A 19,891-nucleotide genomic window follows, 5' to 3' on the forward strand; every position below is an offset into this window, starting at 1 on the left:
TGACAAAGCAGATGCTACTAGATGCTACTACAGAATGAGATTTAAGCCTATCATAAAATGTCATTTTAACCACCATTTTTGCCCTTATTAACAAAAGATGGGTCATTTAGCTAGGTCCTTATACTAAAAGAAATGTCCTGGAAAAACAATAATATGAAGAAAAATGTAACCCAGACAGTAAGCTGGAAACACAAAAGGAAGGAAAGGAAAACACAAACATGTCCTCAAAGAGCACTGGCCGGGATGTCATTAGTCACTGGCAGTCTGCCTTGGCATAGACAAAACAAGTGTCTATAAACAAATTTGTCACCATCCTTCCATGAGAAAAATGATACTGAAAACATAAAAGCAATAACAATGATTTAACTGTCTAAAGCAATATCTAAGAATTTTTAAAACTTTTTTCTTTTCCCTGTACATGGCTATGGATTACAGCTTGTGTTGTTTTCTGGCTCATTAAACCACCTGGTCCTACCCTGCAGATCAGCAGAATGTCACTGGTAGAGACCAGAGTAGAAACGTTCAGCAGAGGATGGTAGTAACCACTGGAAATGCTTTATGCTACAGTATATTTACTACCCAATCCTTTGCATTGTTTCCCTTTTTTACTAAAGTGTTTCCCTTGTTTTGAAAGTTATATACAGTAAGGTCCATGTTTCTAATTTCAGCACAAGTGGGACAACATATTTCATCAGAGTACTATTAAAAACAAAACTAGTAATCTGGTCTCAGTAGTTTATCTATTTTTGTAGAAGGTGCTAAAGAGAAAATACTTTCCAACTACTTTTTTAAGCCTCCTTCTTTCACTGTCCACAAGCCCATGACCCTGAAATTTCTTACAGTCTGCCATACTTAAAGATGATGCCAACAGTAAAATGCTTTTTGGAGGAGACAACGAGGTCTTCTAATTCTCATTCATGAAATAATTCCTTCTTAATTAGCTCACTAGCATATCCTCCTCCATTTCATAGCTCATTCCCTTTATAAGACAAGGGAGAGATTCAAGGATTTACCATTCCAGGTACTTGAAAGGGTGAGTCAGCATTTTGAGTATAGCAAACACTAAATAAATAAATCCACCATAATGAAAAAAACATCTTATGAATGAATGAATATAGCAAAATGTATCAATGATTATATGAATAATCAAATAAATTGTAAAATAATTAAACTAATTAAAACTATGACTTATTAGGAAGAATTATAACCTTCAGTATAAATGTCTTATTGGAATTCATTATTCATATTTATTTAATTGCATTTCAAAATGCAAATGTTTAATTTAATCTATTTAATTTCAGAATGGCATTTTAACAGAGCTTTTAAAGGTCCTTTTTTCTGCGTATGTGTGAAGACAGCAGGAGAGAGTGAACAGTCATTGGAGATAAGCCGACTATGGCCTCAAGGGTCTTGACCCTGGAGTAGTCACTCAGACTGAGACATACTCACAAGATGTCAACAGATTAAGCTCCTTAACAAATCTATTTAAAGACCTAACCAAAAAGTCATCAGATAGACATTTTCTGTTCAGCTGTTCTATATACAAGCTTGTCAGCTGTTGAAAGCTTAATACAGTCTGGCAGAAATATGAATGGACACTAGGTGAATATTCTGTATAAATTAATAAGAAACACTATGTATTATCTGTAGTGATGCTCTGCAGGGAACATTCATTATAAGTCTGGAGTTTGATGGGGATAAAACTGAAGCACACATCTTACTGTAGGAAATGGAATCAGAGAGAACAAATCCCTTTTCATCACAGCAAAAAAGAATTTCCCTGGAGATCCAACATAAATCTCAGTCGAGACATGGCTAGCCTGAAACCCAACTGACAGCGAGAGTCACTCCTCCAAAAAAGGCAGAATTTCGAATTGCTTCATTCCTTAATTACTGAATTGGAGCCAAGTTATTTTAGTGGTGCATTTTTGTGGTAAAAATGTGGGGAGTTCAGGGTTGTGGCAAGAAAAAAAAGAAAGGCTTGGGATAAAAATAAGAGCCTAGCTATAAGGAATTAACCATTGTGCTTTAAGTTGACACTGTATTTTACAGCTTGAATTTGTAGTATTTCAAGTATTCATGTTAGACATCAGCCAAACAAGTAAACATTTCAACATTATATAATGGAGTACTTTAAAACAACACAGTACAGGAGAAGGATACCTGTAATATCTTGGGTTTAGCAGTTCAAATTTCAACAGTAAACTTAAGGAAAATTATATTCACTATTTTCACTGTATAGTTTGAATCACAGAAAATCATCAAACATGGACAGTCTTGATGCAAATAATGCTTTACTTAAAGCCACTCAAAGCTAAAGAAACTTGATAATTTTTGTAAACCCTGCAAGTCCCTTTGCAGTAGAGAGTAACATCATCTGCTACAAAGACAACTTGTCATATATATATAACAACTTTTCACCATGATGATCTCATTAATCAGTAAAACTCTGAAATCTAAATTAATTTGAGAATGAATGTGATATTAAGTTCTAATCCACGTCAAGGTGTGTTTAAGGACTTAAGGACGTTTAAATCCTTGCTGAGGGTACGTCTTAGCTGCAGTGTTTAAATCCTTTAATGCACACATTAGAATGATTATCCTGCTTATATTCTGGTCACTTGCCAAAAATGTTAAACAAGATCATTCACTAATTTATTGATGTTTTGGACAGGTTGTGGTAAACAGTTTAGGCCATACTCTCTAGCCAGTCAGAAATACAGTGAATATTCAGTCAAACCATGCTTTAAATCAAAATAAATACCATACATATAGGGTCTTTAATGCATTAATAAAAAAAAAAACTTATTTGACAGCTAAGTGCAGAACTAATAGTCCAATAATACCAATCAAATAAGTCTTTATGAAGACCACTGATTTAAACTTCTCTTTCACACAAATACCAAGCTACTTGTTGTTAGATGCAGGCCATTTTATAAGGAATATTTTATCAGCACCATGTAACTGTTCTATCAAACCATTACTGCCGCTAGCTGAACAACAACCACTTCCGACAAAGTCTCTTATCAGCCTTGTTTGTTCAACCTTGCCACTCATTAGCAGACCCCCCTCTGGCTGTATGAATGGATTGGGAAGGTCAATACACTGACCCTGCATGCCCACTCACTGCCCATACTGCAAACAACAGAGGCCCGTGTGTTCTGCAGATTGCATCATAACCCCACTAACGAGCAGAGCCATTGGCCTGAGAGCACTAATGCAATTATGCAACACAAGCCTTGGCACTGTGAGTCGGGGCTATGGGGAAGAAGAATGAATTGGATGTGACAATTTGTGGGATTGTTATCGTACCATTACTATACAGAACTAAAGATGCATTCACTGTATACACTGATACATGGAGAGGAAGAGACAGATAAACAAATTATACGATAAAAGAGCATGGACAAGCACTAAAGAAAAAGACAAATAAAAAACATAGATGAATACAGATAGATTGCAGAGAGGATGAGAGATTATCAAAAGGAATACGAGTAAATTTGAAGGAGCAAAAACAGAGTAAATGACATACTAATTAAAATGGAAAGAAGCTGATATTAGCATGTAGTATTATGTAAGCTCTCTGGCTAAAGCTGTCTGGGGACACAGCATCACCAGTAAAAAGCACCTCTGTAACTGCCACTGTTTCATCGTCTCTTCTCCAAGATGCGTACACTACATGTAAAGCTCTGTAATAAAATGCTAGTGATTACAAGACTATAGAACCCGAAGCTACAAACAGAGACAAACACAACAAGTTAATATAAACAGTTGCAATAAAATGATAGGATGCACAATGTTACATGGTACTGAACGGCAAAGCAATTTCAAAGATGAAGCTTGAGCTTTTCCTGACTAGATATTTTGACTTAGTGTTGTAGCTGGGCCCCAATTATAGCTTCAGCTTTTTCAAATGGTTGAGTGAAGAGAGAACAACTGCTGGTCACCTAGGTAACACTTTCAGATTAAAATGTGATGTTTAAACTGTAATGCTGTCAGCTGAAGAAAAACTAAATCACTACAAGTTACACTTTCTTATGCTCACAAAATAGTAAGCAAAGGCTCTATCAAAGCAACAAATTAAGTCCTTTCTTAAAATGCTACACAGATGATTATCTTTATGAGCACTTCCCCCTCTTAAGAGCAGATATCCATGGCAGGTAAATGCCACAACTACCACCTAATGCAAGCAAGTAGAGAGGATCTCAGATGAGTACCATAGCACAGGCAGGCCATTGTCATAAAAGACAGCAAAAAGGTTGTAAATGACCCCGAATACATGTCTGCTTTTAAATATGAGTTTTCCAAATCATGTTCATACCTTTCAGAAAGAATTTCCATGGCTGACAAATGCTGATTTAACTGCACACTATCTGGTAATTAAGAGGCCTAATGGAGAAGAGAATTTCAGGAGAATGCAGAAATGCTTATTCAAACATTGGGATGGTAAACACTATCTAGAGTATGAGGGAGGGATGGTGAAGCAGTAGCGAATAAATGAATCCTGAAAAACTGTCTCTCGCTGTACTCCCAGCTAAATTCTTTGTAAACACTGTTTATTATTAATAACTCTTGTGGGGAAGTTAGTTCTGTGCAAAATACAGTATAACAGTGAAGAAGCTTTGTGGATCATTGCACCTTAACAGGAAAAAAAATGCAGCTGAAGAACAATATAGCTATCTTGTAGAAATATTTGATACCTTAGAGAGAAAATTAGCTGCAAATTACATCCCAATTCACAGTTTGTTTAGTAAAGACTTTGCTTGCGTCATTAGATTTTTAAAATGTTATAAAAGAATAGCATACAAACAAAATATTTTGAAACTAGTCTATCATTTGATGCAAGGGGTACACTACAGCAGAATGGCTATCAGCTGTGGCTAAGATTACATTCCCCATACATAGTCTGGATTCCCCAGGTACCGGTGTTAAGTGTCGAGCATGAAGATAAGAGGAACTTGATTAGCAGGGCTACTATATTTACTGCCATTAGACAGGACCCTTCACCCTCTAAGGTGGTCCGCAGCATCAGGAAAATCCATCTGAGGAATCTTTATGTACTCTGGGTGTAAGGCATGAGGAAATAATATAATTTTACATTTTTAATTCCAACAAGGTGGTTAAAGAGATATTCTAAACTTCACTATCACAACTGAATATATCAGGAAGTATCTCAAGAGAGGTGACAATTTCTGTTTATCTCAGTAGCTACTCGCTACGCATAAGACTCAAACCTTTGAGACTTTTTTGTTTATGTGTGGGCTCAATTGTACATCTCAAATTATTCCAGACTATCCTGAACAGTCCTTTTGATTTTGGTTTCAGTAATGCTTCTATTTCTACGATGGCCACTGAACAACACTGCAATTAGCTACAAAAACCTCCGTCCTCTTACAGAGCTTTGTTGATGTTAGTGGTAGCGAGCAATACTGCAACTAATGACAATAAGTATGAATCAACATATTCTTAAATATTTGTATAAATACCAAGGCATCTTTAAATGTATTTTGCATGTCAGACAGAGAAAGAAAGATGCCTGTTTACTGATAGTATCACACATTCAGACGAGGCTGTAATTCAAGAGCCTTGTGTTTGCTGTTATTCTGTAAAGGCAACTTTTGAATGTCTTTGTTCTTTTGTACATCAGCTTTTAAACAGATACCCAGTATCAGGAAGGAATGAGGAAGAGGAAGGTAAAACAAAGTAACAGTAACAAGGGAATTAAAGGTTTCAAGCCACTGAAAGTGAAACAATAGCATTTCTACACAGCCCTGATAAGCTCCCTGATTTGCAGGACACACATACCTCAAAACATTTGGTGCTTTATTCTAGACATATAAATAAATAAATCTGTGTTTAAACCTGACTTATTCTGGTCTCTCAAGTACTTCCTAGACTCACATCATACAGATCCAGCCAAGCAATCAAGCCATCTCTGTCTCAAATAATGTAGCTTATGTCTAACCAAAAACCTTTACAGGAGCACTGTAGAGTTCTCCAAACAAATAAAGTTTTAGTGGGACTGGAATCAATCATTTATATGTATTAATAATGTCACATGTACCGTGTAACATGTGGTGCCCTTTGACGTTTACTGGGAACAGACAAAGTGCCTCAATGTATGTCAGGTCCGGGAGAAAGGGAACCAAGCGAACTCGTGCAACGAACCAAGGCTGGGAACCACCCCTTACTGTGTACCCAAGGGGTCAAGGTGACATTCCGCAACACCTCTGAGACTGGCCTAATGGAGGGATTGGTGCATGGCTTTTGTTGAGTGGGAAAGAAGAGACCATGAAAAAGTGTGTAAGAAGAGATGGAAGCATGTAAAAGGGACAGAAGGAGGAAAATTAGATTCTGGGGCAAAATTATGGGAAGGTAAGAGGTAAAGGGAAAGAGGAAGGGGAAGTTGTTGGGGGACTCTGCTCCACATTTAGTCAATCAAAATACAGAAATATAAAATAAAGTTCAGCAGATGAATTTCATATGTTCATTTAATTTTAACTTTCCCTTTTCAGTTTAAAAGTCACAAACATTTTTTTTTTCCCTTCAAGCCTTAATTAATCTTCTAAGGTTGATGTAAAACTTTTCAGTCCACAAAACTGTAATCTAAGTTATTTACTGATGCTATTTCTGAGGTGCCCGCGGTAGCAGCCACTGTTTTATTTGACACAATTTCCCGTGTCCACTGTCACAAAAGACAAAAATTCTACTCTCGGTCTATAATTGTGGGTTTTGGCAGAACAGATAAATACAATTCACTTTTGGTGTTTGGGCTGTAAAATCTATTCAGATCTCTTTTAATTTGCATTCGCTTTAAAACATATGTGTTCATAGCAAGTATATATGGACACATGAGTAATATATGATCTGTTTGTGTGTGTTTTGAAACGTGACATTAACGGCAATTTTATAACACAGATGTATGTAAATCATACACACACACATATATATATATATATATATATATATATATATATATATATATATATATAAAAATATTATATGAATTCTCTTCTATGAATTAGGAAGGTAAATTAAACTTCTATTTGCCAATCCATAATACCCAATTTTCAATCCACTTTTAAAAACTAAAAATAAAGGTCCTGTGTTTTGGCATGAAAATGTACATGAACACATTATTTAGTAATGAAATGCAACCCTGCAGTCTGAGTATCTTTTGTGACATTTAACCCTAAAAGCCTGACCTCTCAACCAACAGAGTGCAGGTGCAACAGTCCATCAAGCAGAGAAATTTGAACTCTTACCGTCATAAAACCAAAAGACTGGAGACTTGCTAAGAAGAGACAGGTATAGGTGAGCTGTGAGCCGAAGTGCCTTTTCCTTCCTCTTCTATTCTGATTTGTTTTTTCTCCTTTTCCTTCTGCTCAGGATAAGTCTCTCCTCCAGGTCAAGCTTTATTCCCAGATCTTACCCCGTTTAATGCCTGGGAAGCACAGAGACAACAGAATGAGGAGAAAGTTAGAGAGCCAAAGAGAGGGAGTGACAGAGAAAGAGAGTTCCCTGTTTGGGTGAAGCAGTGATCAGATACGGCTATTTTCAGACTCAGGCATGCTCGTCTATGAGACTGGAAAGTTACCCCCCAGTGTATATGGGTGGGGGCTAAGTGACAGGGCTGACTATCTCTATTTTACCACACGCACACATGTTTGCATGCATGCATACCACACAGTATGCACACACATATGCATGCAAAGACAGACCACATAGACACACATATCTGTACATACTGTACAAACAATAACACAGTCCCATACACATTGTAATTGTAGGGTACAAAATGCATCAGGTACTGTAGGTACACCTCTGACAAGTTATGCATGGTTAAATGAACTAGGCTTAGGATAGCAGTGGGAGTGAGCAGACAGAGATGGGTGTTAGAGAGCCTCCACACACCCATCTCTCCTCCCGGGCTTTAATGTCACACAGCAGCCAATGTCGTCAGTGTGGGTATATGTAAAGTGGACTACTCCACACAGAAACTGACAGGAGTGTCAAATTTTTCTCACATGAGATTTTCTTTCACTTTCTGTTGCTGACACTTTGATTGCTTGTGAAGAAGGGTCACTCAGAGATGTGCAAATATACACGCGTATACATGGAGAGAGAAGCACACACACCAACTCTTTCTCTTTTTGTCACAAATAAACTATGTGCAGTCAGTGTCATATCAGATTGTAAATATATACAGACTAATTATGTGTCCACTCACCTGTGTCATTAATGATGTTACTGCTGTGTAATCAATATGGGAATATATATTTGGAAATGACCACACACATACACACACAGGCTGAATATACACAGCAGAGAGGTCAGCCAGAAGCACCTCTAGACCCCAGACTCCCTGCTATTCCCAGAATGATGATGTAACTACTGCTATTAGCATCTCATATTTAGAGCTTGGATACCTAAAACCAACCAGCGGCTACTGTGCAAGATGCTTTTTTGAACCACTTCCACCTCCCTTCACACGCATACTCGACAATAAACAAAACAGGCACAAAAATCAGCAACTAACAAATTACTGTGTAGTATGGTCCAGGAAGAGTTCAACAGTCACTACAAAGGAAATCCGTTAACTTATGGTAATGAGGCTCCATTAGTGGCAAGTGAATGCTGATAAGATTGTTGAGTGGTGACTTATTTTTCCCTACAAAAACAGATAGCCAAAACAACTGTGATTCTAACTGTGACATCACCTTAGGCCACAACCTGTCTTAAGATGGCAGGCTAATAACTAAAAACAGTCCCTTGTGTCTACACCTTAAATGGACCCATTATTGCAAAAACAATAAGTTTAACTGGGTGTATTTTAAGCATATAAACCCACAATGGTAAAACACCAAACTCTTGAACAAGCTCAGTCAAGTGTCAACATGTTGCCAACCTTTAAATCAAACATGGATGGACTTAGTTGAGTTGTCCTGGATCAACACTATCTGTGTCCGCTGTCATCGTACCAATGATGAAGTGGTAATGTAAAAATCCCATTTACATGGGCACAGATGGCTCCAATGATAAGTAGCACTCCTGTAACTATGTCCCCCCCAAACACCCGAGCTTCAGACCTTGGGGTTCCCACAGCCCACTACAGTGATTGGTGTGTCAGTAGACATGATCAAACAGCAGCTGGCCCCCACATTTCTGGTCATGTGCCAAGGATCACAGAGGTATGGTGAAAAGCTGACAACTGACAGGTGCTAATGATGTAACCTTGGGGCCAGAATCAGGGGAGTATCAGGAGACCGAAGGGCCAAAGCACCTGAATTTTGTTCTCTAATCGTTATCTATTTACTTCAGACATTATGCTTTAACCTACATGTCGCTTTACAAATAGATAACCGATTACATTTCCATCAACATCTGAACAAACATCATCAAAGGTTTCTGACATTTGATGTGACTTTGATAAGCATCTCCTATCAAGTTTTGCATGTGAAGGAATGATTTATAAAAACAATTAAAACCAACATGGCACAGCAGCAGCTTAGGAATGATCTCATTAAAGTACCAGAGCAAACTATTTTTATAGCGACTGACACACACTCACACTCAAACACACAGACACTTTGACCTATGAGCCACTCCGGACTACAGTGACCGCGTCGACATGGTCTCACCCGTATAGTTTCAACACCTAATTCATTATCAGCTTCTGCAAGGCCCTGCCATTTCCAGTTAAGTAAGTGTCAGGTTATAAAAAGCAGAAGAGCTGTGCATGTACACATTAGTAAGTGTCACTTACTGGAAAACACTTAAACGTGGGAGCAGATCAAAAATGAAAAATACATCTACAAATATATTTGTTCAACAGAGAAGGTGCCAACATGTTCTTGCATTGCAACAACACATGATGCTGAGGAATATGAGCTAGGAATTCACTGTGTTTTGTGTTGATACAGATACTAATACAAGTTTTAGATGTGAATTAAGAATATAGAAGTAATTCATAATACATTTCAAACCAGCTAACCATAATCTCAAAAGGTTTTAGGCCTCTGATGTCAAACAGGACAGAGTACTGTATATAAACAATTCATACAGCCATTGATTAAGAAAATTCCCACAAAAACTCTCTCTTACAGCACAACAGATGGACACATTTTTACTTTACCTCATTGTTGTAGTCAACTCCTACAGGATGTAACAAAGCATAGCTTTACTTAAGACCTTTCAGAATTGCCTAGTTTGATCTGTTAGGATAGATACTACAGTAGCAAAAATTGTGGTGCTGCATGTGTTTCTGTTTATAATAAACAGAAATGATAAAAACTATGTTGTTAAAATTCTGTTTCTCCATTCACCATGATCTGCAAGCACCAGGCAGCAAACACATGTCTAACATCATCTCAAGCTCAGCAGACTGCATTTGTGATTCTGACCTACCTGTGCAGCTTAGCAGGACAGACTACTTACTTCCTCGGTGTTGTATTGCTAATGGGTTTAAAGCATGTCTTGATCCTTGACTACTTAGAGCCTTTTTTTAAATGCAGCCTTTTTTATACTTCTGTGATAAACTGACCACTGAAATTGATAAATTAAAATTCACTGGACTGAAAAATAGTATTTACATGCCAGGATAAATAAAACAGGAAAAAGAGGATCCTGGCTGGGAAGGTCAGGTCTAAGTAAAAATGTAGCCTACCAGTAAATTAATGTATTTTTCATATTATCATATTTGATTAATTATACATTTATGAGTTGCACTGCACTGCATATTTAGCAAACATTTAATTAAAACTAAACCACCTCATGAGGTCTTGGTTGTCTAAAAGTTCAGGATATTTCTTTTTTAAATTTAAAAACCCATTTTAAATGAAAGCGCACAAAAAGAATGTGCACTTTGTTTTTGGCAATATGGACATTCTTTAGTATCCTCATTTTCTGTCTCTGCCACTACAACATGTATTTCTCCACATCTGATCATTGTAAATGTGTATGCACCAGAATGCCACTGTGTCCAATCCACAGTGTGTGATGCAAAGTCCTTCCCCTTGTGTCCATTGTTAGTTATTGCAATTATAACAGTAGCAAAAAGCAAGATATGATTATAGATGTTATCATCTGCTTACATTTGGAACTTAAATGGGAAATAGGCCTGAGCTTTGTTTTCCCACAATGTTATGTTATTAGCTACTTTCATAGTGGGACTGTCTGATTTCTTAATAATCACCTTATTAATTAATAGATAGCCAACATTCAACATTATTGTGACATCCTTGGCTCAAACTGACCCAGAATCACTGATCATCCCCATCAATCTCCACTGCTGACAACAAAGTAATATTTTTATAAAAAGAAAGTGGCTCAGCAGTTTAGGTAAAACGTGATTATCAGACAGCTCGGTCCTTGAGAAAGCTCAGGCAGAAAGCATGCCCTGCAGGCGGCCTCTATTATCAGTGAAACTAAGAATTAGGCAAGCTTTTCACACACCACTTGAGCCATGACATCAGCCTCTGAAGAAGGGCAGAGAGAGGGGAAGATGAAGGAGGAAAACACACCAGAGACAATGAGAAAATAGAGGGTACCAAAACAAAGAAATAAATAGACAAAGGGAAATTAAAAGGAGTGTGTGTGTGTGTGTGTGAGTGTGAGTGAGAGAGAGAGAGAGAGAATGACAGAGAGAGAAAAGGAAAGTGAACGATGAGAGTTAAACCCCTGTTACATTCTGTACTTTCAGGAGAAAATGTATCACATTCTCCTATTCCCTGATGGCCTGCCTTGATCCCCTTTCCTCCTCTCACGCTCTCTCCCTCTACCTCCCTCCCTCAAACATGCATGTACACACACACACACACACACACACACACACACACACACACACACACACAGAGTCACTCTCAGTAACTCTAAACTGGCAGGTGCAACTGAGTTAACGTGAACAGAGACATACTTTCTAGCTCATTGGCCATCAGTCAAGACAAAATGCTATGATCGCCCATTAAGTGTGTATATTTAAGCCTCTGTGAGAAGCTGTTTATTGGTGCAGCAGCCTCTCATGAGACAGATAGCAGCCAACTGTTGCTCGTCATATTGCATCCCGCTGTGTCGCTTCCTCTCCCCCAGACACAAGTATGCAGTCATAGAAATACATAAAATACTGCATCAAAGATACCATCTAGTAAAGCCTACACACTAACACACACACCAACACACACACACAGGCCAGGTATGCCACACTGGGAGTGGTATGAGGTTCCCGGAGGGATAGTGTTACACTTTGTGCATCCTGGACACCTCCCCACTCTCCCTGTTCACCGAGCATTCAAATGGGTCTTACAGATACCATGCATACTGCTTATTTTTTGTCCTCATTACATCATCCCTTTATACCAGGTAGCACCAAAGAAACACAGGGGCTGACTATTCCTTACTGCTTTCTGTCAGATCTAGAATATGACATAGGCAACAGATTAGCTTTATAATATGACATAAAACGCACTACTTCAGTAGCACTCAAGAGTCAGAGCCCCTCTGGTTTTCATCCAAGCCCTCTCAATGAGACTGACTGATTTAAACCTTTAATGGCAGATGAATTCAACAAAAACCCTGGTAGCAGGAATGAGGTAAAACTGTAACTCAATATTGACTTTACACAACTGGGGAAGATACACCTGCATAATAGACCAAACTAAGCATACTGTATATTTTATATTTTTTTCATAATTACACATAAAATATTGTACTGCACTGTAGAAGTGCAAGCTAACAATAGAGATTATCCTAAGCATTTGGGATGTAGGTTAAAAATGGATACCTCAATTCATGCTTACTACCTAGCAGCCTGTTTGTTACTGTACGTCTCTCATGCTGACGGTCTTGCTGCTGCTGCTGCTACTAATGTTAAGCAATATTTCTTTTATCCACAGCTTTAAAGCTTGTGGTTTGAGTATTTAACATCCCCCCCATCCCTGACCGCATTTTCCTTTAATGCACTGGCAAGAGCAATCCACTGGAATGCACTTGTAGTGGCGACTTTACCGCATCCCGGATGAGCTGAATCATTTGCCCTGGTCGCGCCAATTACAACTATAGGGTCATTGTTACTTGCAACGCACTTAAATACACTCAAAATAGCCTGTTTACCCCCTCTAACAGCACGAAATTCAGCTCTGAGTCAAATCCGCTGCAGCTGCTAAACGCGGGCGCGGAGGGAATGATATCAGCCCCATAACAACAACATTGCTGATAACTGTGTGCACCTACCTTAAAACGACTGCCGCACCGCTCGACTAATTCCGCAACATATCGTCAGGTTATCAGCTCTCTTCCATGTGAAATGACTGAAGTCTTCACTCGAACAAGCGCAGAAGTAGGCTACACACACACACAGCGAGCTATCAGCGGCTTGGAAGCTAGTGCGGTGTCCGTGTGATGAAACCGTACACCTGTTTTTCGACTCGCATGGATGTTGCCGGTGTCGGTCAGCTAACTAAAGGCAACTCAGTGGGGCTCGGATAGCAATGCGATGAAGCTGTCCTGTCCCCTTTCCTCACGACACATACTAAGGAAGAGGCGACGAGGCGCACAGTTACCGCATGCCTTTTATTTATTTATATATTTTTTGACTGCAAGAGCCAGTCGCACCGCGGTCCTACACCAGTCTACCGGCTCTTAAACACCCGAGTTGGTCCAGAAATGGACTGAACCTGCCTCCCGTTTCCGTTTTAATTATTATTGAATGATGCCGTGGCTTAGTGCGCAAAATGGCCTCTGTTATTTTCATTCAGCAACAGTCTACCGCGAGCTTCTCATTGGGTCTTTGTGTAGCCATGGCAACGCCCGCGGTTCAATCAGTGCTTGCAGAAGACACACACTGGGCCTGTCTACAGCTCACTGCTTACAGGAAAGTGCCACTTTACCTTCCTATCTGCAGTAGAAACTCACAAAAGACTGACCTCAGCTACGATCTGCTGAAAGTCTATGGAGACTACAGGCTGTGTGTTAATGGTTAGGGCATGATAATTATACAGATAATTATACAGTCAGGTATTGTGAGTGATCCACAGACCCATGCTAGGAATAAGCTGGAGCTGTGTCAAAATTTGTATCTATGGGTTTCCCTAGCAGCATATCATGTTGTCATCAAACTCAAAGGGAAATGTTGAGCTATATACTGTATAAATGAGTACATTTTGGCTTGCTTTTCTTGTAGAATTACTGGACGGTTTGAGGTAGGCCTAACTTGTGTTTTGAGGACAGGGTTACAAATTCTAGCAAATAATTGGAGAAACCCCAAGTAACCTGCATTATAGGCCAAACTAAGCATGTACATACATTTTCATTATCTTCATAATACACTGTATAAGTGTAAACTAACACAATAGAGATTGGCCTATGTAGGATGTAGGTTAAACAAGGATATTTATACTCAAGTTAATTAATGTACAGTAGCTTGATCTACTTACATGAAGGTTTTTGCAGGGCCCAAATGTTGAAATAATGTGAATTATTTTTTATTTGTTCCTTGGTGGGAAATTTTTGGAGAATAGGATTCCAAATTCCTTTAGCCAGCAACTACAGTGTTGTGTGCTGTTTTGGATAAATGAGTTTCTGTAGTTAGCTTCTACCAATCATTAATCATTGTGCTGCATCTACACCGTAAATGTTTCAGTGTTAACACTGAAAGTGTTGATTTTTCAGTTGTTGACAGAGAGATGACATGATTTTGAGGCAGCAAAATCCGGTAATGATCTGAAAGTGTTAAACTCTGATAAGTGTGGATTTATATTAGCACTGGTATTGTGTTGGTTTTAACTCACAACATTTTAAATTAAAACTGATGTTTTTTGCTGTGAGGTCTTCTGCCTTGCTGGGTAAATGCCAGAAATTGAATTATGGTTTTGTCTCTTTAAGTGTTGCCCTGTAACAAAACTGTATTTGTTGTAACTCTGTATTCATTAAGCAAAGCAACCGAACCGTGTCTTGATTTTTGATGGCTTAACTGGAGAATTCTCCCCCACTGTGTTTGTCTGTCTCGCTCTTTCTCTCACACAGCAAGCTGTTGAATTATTTACAGACTGGATGGTAGTAAATGCTAGGTATCCTGTGACCATGGCAGAAAGCATGGCCTTTACACATTTATCACATTGTTTTGCTTTTGTTTCAAAGGAAATAGCCTGAGTAGTCTGTCCTCTGTGTCTATTCTGGTGTACTTGAAGAAGCAGATAAATCAACAGGCTCAGAACAAAATCTGTCTGTCCATATATCATTTTCAATTACAAATGTGAAGTCTCAGTGCAACATCAGAGACATATCTGCAGACTTGGAGCGAGAAAGCAAAAGCAAAAGCCCTATTGTTCATGAATTCTTAAAACCTTTAGAGGGCTGTTAGAAATGCTCTAGTGAGTTGATATAGAATCAGACACAAAGCAAAGATATGGCCCTCTCACCTTATGAAAATGAATGCATCCATTCTTATGTGAATATGTTACAAATAATCCTTTTTTGAGCTTACTTAATAGGTGAACTTACTTAATAGGTGAACTCTGTGTTCACCTATTCAGCTCTATGGTGTTGTTAATAGCTTTGTGATGATGCAATGCTAGCTCATACCCTCAACTAAACAGCAGCATACTGTAACTTACACTGCTTTATGTAAATCCCAATAATTAAACCACTTGCATGTAATTAAATTGATAAACGACGTCGAACCATGTTGTCCTGTTTAATGCTGCAAGATGAGGGAACTTCTTACTATGGTTAATTAACATGTCATCTTAGATATAGATAATACCTCAAGTTACACTGACAACAAATAACTAATCAGCAGTTTTAAAGCTGCAGTGTTATTTTGTTGTTGATACATGCATAAAGAGCCCGTTCTTCTGTCAACATTAAAGGTGTACAGATTTAGACTGTTATTGATAGCTGACCTTTCTGAAGTGTCAACCAGACCACATCTGTGAGTGTGTGTGTATGCATGTGTTTGGTCTTTTATCACCAGCTCTTATGTGCAGTATAGGCAGCCCTTACTGAATCTTACTGCTGTCAAGTAGGTGCCTTTTTATAGGTGGTATGTGATCCACAGACATACTCTTAGCAATCCATTTTGACAGGGCTAGCGAGGATGATGAAGATACATTATGTATGGTATCCAGTGGTCCATTGGTGATAAAGGTGCAGAAATACTGAGGGTGGAGTTTAGGGCATTACAGCACATTATAGAACAAGACTAACGGCATGTCTACACAGGAGACGTTTCAACCGCGTTTTTCTGTCGTCCGTCTCGCACATCTGACAGATACACTTCTATTTCAATCAATAGAGTTGTCTACATAAGCCACGTAACATCCCACATTTCACTGCCACTATATGCGCATAACCACGACCCAAAGCATAATTTTTGCTCTCAAAGTCTATTTTGTTCCATTTTATGCATGCAACTACAGTGATTGTGTATTGGACTGTTTAGAAGACTATACAGCCACACTAGTGGCTTTGTGAGACTGTACTTGGGCACAGTGTGCTTTGAACTAAATGCTAACGCCAGCATGCTAACATGCTGAGGCTGATGAATGCATTCATTTTGCAGGTATTTAGTCATAAACCAAAGTATTGCATAAAATAAAAAATTTGACCTGGTGATGGCGCTAAATGAAAAGTTAAGGGATCACCAAAATTATTAAAGTTTATCCTTATGGGGGAAATGAATGTCTGCACCTGGCGCTAGAGTATAACTCAGGGGATCACCAAAATCAGTATGCTTCATCCTCTCGGGGCCATGAATGTTTTTACAAAATTTAATGTTAAACCATCCAATAGTTAGGTATTTCAGTCTGGATACAAGTGGTGAACAAACCAACGAACCAACTGACAGACCTACATTGCCATCCATAGAGCTATGCCACTGGTGTGGCTAAATAGACAACCAAGATAGCTAGGCCTCCTGGACTGTGTCACTACATATAGTCACAGGAATCCTTACCAACCCCCTCTGAGAGCCAAGAATGGGCTTTAGGCATAGGTAGTAGAGGTGCCACCACTATGCAACATTCATCTAGTGGAGTCAAGTGTTGACGTGAGCGCAATCCAAAAACTGGCCTTGGATACAAGATATACTGAAGCTGACCCCGGTCAAAAAACCACTACATTACAATCCACACAAAGTATCTGGATCTCTGCCAGACCTTCATCCAAATGCAAATGTGTAATAATGCTTCCCATAATAGTATTTCCCTTTTAGGATGGCAGCATGAACCTTATCTTAGAGAGTGTGACATCATTAACCACGTGTCATGCTTTTATGGTCGCAGCTACCGATCCTCATCCACATCATGTCTGCAATTATCTAATGCCCAAGCCTTAACATATACTACCACCACACCCTCATGGCCTCTCTTAGAATAGCCCACAATAAAGGAGAGCAGGCTGGCACATGGATCTTGTGAGAAAATAACCCTTTTATCTGAGCAGTGGCACTGTCCCACATCTTTCCACTGTTGCTTTCCAAAGAGATCCACATTTGGAACAGCTGATACTGAGGTTCACTCGTCTGGCCAATGTTAAAGTAGCACAGTGGTGCTGAATGAGTGGATGGCATATGAGTGCATGAGGACATTGTCTGGCAATGACATCATGCCACTTGCACTTACAATCCAGACTTGCTTTGATGTCTAAGAGCTGACCAGGTGAAATGCCCAAGCAAATCTGTGAGAGAACAAGGCTGCTGATGTAGAGTCCTGCATCATCTCTCTGTTTAGCACTGTCAGAAAGTCAACCCTTTACCCTCTGTTTATTGTTGTAGGCTTTTATTTTCATGTTAACAATATTGTTACATTTTCTTATTAGATTCCTTTTCACTTAATTAATTGCTGTTAGTCGGATCATAATTAAGCATCATTGGCTGCTGCAATTTTAACAGGATCAATCCCCACCTTACAATGATAGAGTGAAGAGAACAAATTGCTGAATTCTGTCAACCAACCGTCATTCAACCACCAAAATACAAATTACACTTCATCTAACCCAGTGGTTCTCAAACTGGGGGGCATAAAGCCACTGCGGGGGGGGCATGCATGTTGAGCGGACCTGAAGTTGCATGAATATGATGTGGTGACATAAACAAACAAAAGTGATCTGATTCTAGCAAGGCTATTTTGCTAACCTGAATCTTTTGTTTATTTCAATCCCCCATATTGTTAATGACTGATAAAAATTAAATCCACTTTTGCTGGGATGGGGGGGTATGACCTTTCTTTGGCTTCTGAAGAGGGGCGAGACAGAAACCCTGGCCTCGGCCTTCCTACTATGCTATATCAATCAAAAGAGACAACATTGAACAGTGAAAATGCCAGTGTCACTCATGGCTCCTCATTTTGTATATAAAAGCTGACACTGCAGTGTTATGACAGATGTTGGGGAGAAGCTGACATAACAGAACAGAGAAAAATGGTGGAAGAGAAAAGATGAAGGATAACAGAATAACAAATGACACAGTGAAGGACATAGAGGAACAGAGACGCAATACAAGAGTCATAGGCAAAATTTTAGCCCATACATGTTGACATCATCATTTGTCTACCTGTCTAGACATGATTACCTCATGGGAAACTTAACTGCATGACAATGCATATTATGACTTGAATTAATTAATCCTTAAAAATTAAGATATAGACTGTTTCACAGTTCCAAACATTAACATTATAATTCTGTTTAAGTTAATTTCCTGTTGATGTCTGTAACATCTCTAGCTGACAGAAGATAAACTTGGACCCAAGCTGCATAATAGGAACACTATATAAATGAAAATAGAGAGATGAAATGCTGGGCATAAATCCTACTGCTGTGGTTATTTATATATATATATATATCTTATCACTTTAATGGACTGAAATGTAAATAAAGATTTGAAACAACTTCAAGTCTGAATACGTGTTGAAGGTAACCTCTGAAGACTTGTTTTTTTAATATTTTTCAATTACTGGTAATCCAATTACTGGTGCTGAGGATGTTTGAAAGGGTGAGAGTGGAGGCAGAGAAAAGAGAGGCAGGAGTAAATTAGTCTTCTGTAATATTTGTCGTACACATATTTTTCAATATTGTAACAGATCTTACAAATGCATTTTCTGACTTAGCTGGTTTAATAGTCTACAAAGTTGGTGTTTATGTTTCCTGACAGGCTCTACTTGTGGTCTGCCTGAACTGCTTACATAGTCTTTAAAGCTCCACTAATCAATATAGTCAATATAATCAATATAATAACAATGGATCAGATGTGTAATGTATAAAGGGTCGCTCATAGTGACATAGTCAGTTAATTATAACCAACCTCTGCAGTGCTACAGAGCTTTTTAGCCTCTTTTAGCTCATTGTTTTGGTTTTACTGCAGACAGACAAATAGCGCCTAGCTGGTGAAGAAAGTTAAACAGCTAGCAAGCTACAGACAGATATTTCTCTAAGGAGCAGGTAAAACAAGATGGAAATTAGACTTTCATTCATCATATGGACAAAAACACTACTCCACTTGAATGCTAATGCTGCTCTGTGACTTCTTGGTGTGTAGAAAGGCTACTATTTGTTGTCCATTACAACTTCAGAAGGTCATACTGGTGTTTTTCAGGTTGTTGTGCAATTTTTTCTGTCCTCAAGTAGCAAGAAATCATTAATGCAGCTACAACAAGTGAAAACAACAGGAGACCATGTTGTTTTCACTTGTTGTTTCACAAGTCATGTACAAAAAAACACAGACTTTGTTTGCTATGTGAATCAGGTTTTCAGCATCCTAACTGAGTAGACTGTCCTTTTCAGGTTGTCAAGCTGACAATGTCACTTACTTTAAAATTAGTGACACTATTTCATGTTCAGCATCAGCACATCTGCATGGCACAATATAAGGCAGGCCTAGCTGTTCTATCCCTTCAGATGAGGA

At 38.7% G+C, this 19,891-nt stretch overlaps 1 protein-coding gene across 22 annotated transcripts in view; it reads right to left on the minus strand.

The window, feature by feature from the left end:
• The window catches only part of LOC122873309 (sorbin and SH3 domain-containing protein 2-like), a 62,934-nt gene that overhangs the window by 36,228 nt on the left and 6,815 nt on the right, over positions 1–19,891 (minus strand). For 6 of the 22 annotated variants that reach the window (XM_044189883.1, XM_044189877.1, XM_044189875.1 and 3 more), the window contains exons 1-2: positions 13,228–13,771; positions 7,266–7,444 (exon numbers count right to left, since the gene is read on the minus strand). The gene's annotated coding sequence lies outside the window, so the exon portion shown is untranslated. Of the gene's footprint in view, positions 1–7,265; positions 7,445–13,227; positions 13,774–19,891 lie in introns of those variants that run through there. The other 16 variants (XM_044189879.1, XM_044189887.1, XM_044189881.1 and 13 more) reach the window with 11 other exon arrangements.

Source organism: Siniperca chuatsi, linkage group LG3, assembly GCF_020085105.1.
Source record: "Siniperca chuatsi isolate FFG_IHB_CAS linkage group LG3, ASM2008510v1, whole genome shotgun sequence".
Taxonomy (NCBI): Eukaryota; Metazoa; Chordata; class Actinopteri; order Centrarchiformes; family Sinipercidae; genus Siniperca; species Siniperca chuatsi.